Source organism: Aplysia californica, unplaced genomic scaffold (assembly GCF_000002075.1).
Source record: "Aplysia californica isolate F4 #8 unplaced genomic scaffold, AplCal3.0 scaffold00620, whole genome shotgun sequence".
Taxonomy (NCBI): domain Eukaryota; kingdom Metazoa; phylum Mollusca; class Gastropoda; order Aplysiida; family Aplysiidae; genus Aplysia; species Aplysia californica.
Genome location: NW_004797890.1, coordinates 201,223 through 206,581, shown reverse-complemented (window position 1 = coordinate 206,581; position 5,359 = coordinate 201,223).

Here is a 5,359-nt window from a genome sequence, read left to right as displayed (position 1 = left end):
GTGTGTGTGTGTGTGTGTGTGTGTGTGAGAGAGAGAGAATGAAAGAGAGAGAGAGAGAGAGAGAGAGTGTGTGTGTGTGTGTGTGTGTGTGTGTGTGTGTGTGTGTTTGTGTGTGTGTGTGTGTGTGTGTGTCCTTGTAAGGGGGTGAGTACCTGCGTTTGCTCTGCTTCCATTTCCCCCTCTCTTAGTCCTCTTTTAGGAAACGCCGTGGGACATGGAATCAATACAATAATAATACAGGGAAACCTTTTGGTTCGGGCACAAATTTAACCTGTTTGCCTTTCACGCCATCCTCTGAAAAGGTTCTGACCAGTCAGAGTGACCTTTATCAATTTCCCGGAAGAGCAATCTCCGATGCAGGGCTTCTATTCAAATTGTTTGCCGAAAATAGCCAATGAATTTTATCGCTCTGAAAATCAAGAATCATTGAAGGCATTTGTTTTCGCTATTGTTAGCTGGTCTCCACTTCTAGACAAAGGTCAATTTTAATGTGCTTCACTTTTTTTTTTCTTCTTATATCTACACATGCGTGCTGCGTGGTGGAATCAGGCGCTCATCAATTTTTTGGGAATGTGAAGTTATTGCTCTCAAATTAAAGCCTGTTAATTTTTTACAACTTGATGGAACTAATATTGATATATTCTAAATGAAAGTCGAGACATGCTGAAGAAAGTGGGAAGTTACCCGCTTTTACTGACTATATTACCGTGAAACTCTCATAACGAACATTAAAATTAAAGCAGTGGAGTAAGGGGGTTTTAATCTTTGTTAACGTAATGTTTTTACGCTGCTATCACACAATTGATTTCATGTAGGAAGCAAGCTTCGATCTTGCCTGTCAGGGGTACAACGTCCCATTAGAAAGCCCCAAGTACTTATAATTCTCTCTACACAGGAATCGAGCTCTGGTCTTCTGTGTGGCACGACGAGGCCCCAAACCACTATACATAGATGCCAATATGTTATGGTGTGGTGTATGGTGAGTGTCCCATCTTAAACTATAATATTTTCTATGTGGCAGAGATAACGATTTTAACATCTTTCTCAACTCGAACCAGCGCGGTCGATGGGAGAGTCCTGAAAACTATACAGTATACAGCTCACGTCCAGGAATGCCTCGAAGTGTTTGTGGTGCAGCAGTAAGGCGCTCCACCGTCGCATTCAAAAGACTGAGTTCGATTCTCTTGTAGGTAGAACTTCCATCCAGTGTCTGTGTTTTTTCCTGATGGGACTTTGTATCCCTCTCAGCCTGGTTGGCCTTGGCAGAGTGTGCTGAAGCTTTAGGGGGCAGGAGGGGAGGGGGGGCTACACCTGAAGGCTATCTCGCTTATTACTGAACCGAATTTGACCAAATTTCACACATAAAACAAGCATAGTAAGGAGTCTTTAAATCCGTAATCAAATTTGAGAAAAAGTTTCGTTTCCATGGATACGGCGGCCATATTGAATTTTCTTGACATGTCTTACGTAATGAGTACCTCACTTATCCCTGATGGAAATTGGATGTTTTTTTGCGTGCGTGTTTACGAACATTACATCTAAAAATTGTCTGTTGTTTTTTTCCTACACGAATTAGAAAATTTTTAATAAATATTTTTCTTGAGGTGCATTCAAGTTTTCAAAAAATCCGTAAAAATCCACGCTCCAGATACCACCAACAAAAATCGACTCCATATATCAAAATTCAACAGACAAATTTTTAGTATTATATCTTCTCTTCATTCTGTGAAGATTTCATGAAGATTGGATGAAAAATGGTGGAGTTATTCAAAAAAGTATAGAGGAAAGTCGCGTTTTGAGAAAACAGTCGATAAAGAAAAATAAAATACTGACTTTATGAGGAAATGGCGGTGACAAACATGCCCGGTATGGAAAAAAATACTGATTTTGGGGGGGTTCTTATGTGATGAAATAGTTGTAGGAGAGGTTGAGGAAGCTAAAAATGCCTACAACTCAAATTCCATAATTTTGAGCCGAATTTTGACTTTGGGGGGTTAGCCCCCCCCTCCCCTCTTAATGATCTAAATTGTACCAAAGGGGGCGTAAAACAACATATATTGTGATACGATGCTGAATAAAATAAAACGTGAAAAATACAATACTATGGCCACTTAAAACGACAAGAGACCATTGTGAAAGAGGTGCTTGAAGGAAAGATGAGCGGCCGGAGAACCAGAGGAAGACAAAGGATAACATGGATGGACAACATAAGAACATGGACTGGCCTGGGTGTGTCAGAATGTACAACGGCACCTCGCGACCGTGAAGTATGGAGGGTCATTACCAGTCAACTTCTGAGTCGGAGATGACCCCTCCTGGTATCCAGGTATTGTGATGAGAAAAACAAAACCGGTATCCCTGTTAAATAACATGCCGACAATGCAGAGTACTCAATCAATACATTTAGGACTTCATGTTGATACTGATTTTAATATGTTAAATTTGACGTCTATAACAGTGCTAAGCAAGCTTATGTCTCACGTTAAAAAAAAGAGAGATGTACAACATAAATAAAATTGTCCTTGTTGCCTTGACGTCAAATGTACTATCTCAGCATATTGGCCGAGTAATAGCTTAAAAAAACCCATCTACGAGTGTATCTCAAGCGTGCAAGTCAAAATATGTATACGAACAAAAGCACACAAGAACCTTTTTTCCTGAAAACACAAGTTAAGTTTTTCATATAACCCAAATTGTCGGTCTTGATAAAAAATAAACATGTGTGAAAACATAATTTGTATCTATCTCAGTCAGCCTTGTGCATGACACAAAGGATAAGCTTTCTGCCAGAATTGTTTACCCTCCCCAGACAATATTTTGACAGACTGTGCTTGAATCTATGATAAAACTCTTTCCATCGAACATACTGGGAAATACAAAAAATGTTGCTGTTCAGCTCAATGCAGATTTCTTCAGAAGACAAACTCTAGAACTGACAACCTTATTCGATACAGTCTGGACAAGAAATATCACCGTGATAGGAGCTCTAGCCAATCGATCAGTTAGAGTTGTTGTTTGTTTGTTTCGTTCTGCGGAGTACTTTACCTTCTGAAGTAACCATTATTTTTTCACGTACTGTCAGGCTAGTACTAACATAGATATGCGCTTGACAAAGTATCAGTTCTCCGTTTTGCAAACCAAGAGCTCAGAGAGACATACGTGGGATATCGACAAGTTCTTTTTTAAAATCTCAGATTTGTCCGGAGCGGTGTTAAGCTTTTGGGAAGCTTGTATGTATGGGAAAAAGTAGTAAACCAATGCTCTATTGATCTTATTCTTCAATCTAACCGTAAAACATGAAAAGAACTACTGCCCCCCCCCCCACCCCTCCCACTCCATTCTATTTGATTCTGGCATCTGTATTGCACTTATAGGATAAAAAACTAATATCACTGTTCTCTAAGTGTCCGTTTAACAGGCTGGCTTAAGGCACACAACACGATATTTGCGTTCGAGAAACCTGTTAGACACTGCAAGCAAACCTTCAGGTCTTTTTTACTGATGGTAATATTTTTAAAGGACATGACCATCGAAATCTGCAAATGGCATGGGAAGCCAAGCAATATAAAGTGCAAAATAATTCCCCAAATATCAACGCACCTTATCTACCACCCCCACCCCCCCCCCCAAACCATACAAAGAAAAAAATAGTATAAAAAAAACAACAACAACTACTACAAAAAACCCAAAAAAGCTGAGAGCAAAATCGGGCCTAGATTCTAAATAGGTGACAAGAAATTGTACTAACTCATCATAAATTATAATCAAGCGAGAGAGCACATCATAATTGGAATATTCCGAGAGAGAGAAATGCCTGTTCCAACAACTTGGTGACAATTTAGATCCTTGCTTAGAGAAATGGTGGGCACAAATGATGTCATGCCTCACACTCAACACCAAAGAATCAAATGGTTCGGACATCTCATGCGATTACCAACACACCCCCCCAGCACAAAGGGCCTACATAAAAAACAATTCGAAGGCAACAAGGCTAGAGGGCGACCGAGAAGGACCTGGATAGATGGAGTCAGGGAAACATTAACCATCCACGGCATCCCCCTTACCCAAGCTCTCCGGCTGGCGGCAGAGAGATGTCTCTTTCTTCCCGCGACACCCAAAAGGGTATAAGCGGCGGATAAAAGTAAAAGAAAAGTAAAGCTCAGTTTGCAGGCAAATGACATGTTCAGCCAGTTTTCCAACAGACTTTGAAACGTTCCAGCTGCCTAAAGGTTGGAGGGTGTTTTGGTGTGGTTTGTTCCTTCTTTCCTATCAATCAGCTATCGTTCGTATCTCTCTTTCTTTTTGTGATTTTTAGTCTCTTGTAACACCGGTAATCTTTGGCACTTCTCTGACCTTATTGTGTTACGGCGGCCCTTAAAACTTTTACTAAAACTAAAGCGACCCTAATGAGGTGGAATAATTAATTTCCGAGGGGTTTGCTCCTTCTTTCCTATTAAATGTCTATTTACCTAATCTATCCTAAATCTTTTCTTTTGTATATTACTCTTAAGTAACATCTTAATCTTCCGAACTTATATGACCTGCATGTTGCGTAAAACTCTTATTAAACTAAACCGAAACTATTTATTCAATTATTTATTGTGTGTTTGTTCGCTCGTCTTATTGTTTCTCTATTGTTTGCTTGTTTACTTGTTATTTACAACGTTTTAATTTCTTTGTTCCTTTTATCTCTAACATTTCGACGAAATGGGCGTTGTTTGCGTCTGCCTCGACTCATGCAGACACTTTTCTTAATTGTGGTTTCCACCGGGTTCGAATCCCAAATCGGGACATCCATGTGCCTAGGTTGTGTTGGGATTTATCATTGCTCTTAACCAAGTTTTACCCCCCGGGGCAGTGCCACTGACTGTAGTGTCTTTAGGCCATTCCCAAATGGGGGACATTTCTCGTTCAAGCCTAGTAGAATTGTAAATGGGCTGATTCATGTCACGCTCAGACCTGTACCTGATCTACAACAGAGAACTGCTGCTTTTTCTTTCCTGATCCTTACTATTGTCATTTTCCTCTACTTCTTTTGTATGTTTGTCGTTTGTCACTCTCTTGTGACCTGCTATTTTGGAGTGCCTTGATAGTCGAAGCAGACCTTGTGCTGTTGAAGCTAGAGAGGTGAGCAGTCTAAGTCTGATTCCCTGTAAAGACTTCTCTGTTGACACCCACCCCTTGGCGCTCATATGACTTTATGCAGTTGCGAGTGCCGTAAAACCCAGTACTATAAAAAAAATGTAACCAAGTTTGGTTCTGTTCTAGATGGATATAAGATATGCTCCTTTTATACGAGCGTGTGCGAGTGTGTGTGTGTGTGTGTGTGTGTGTGTGTGTGTGTGTGTGTGTGTGTGTG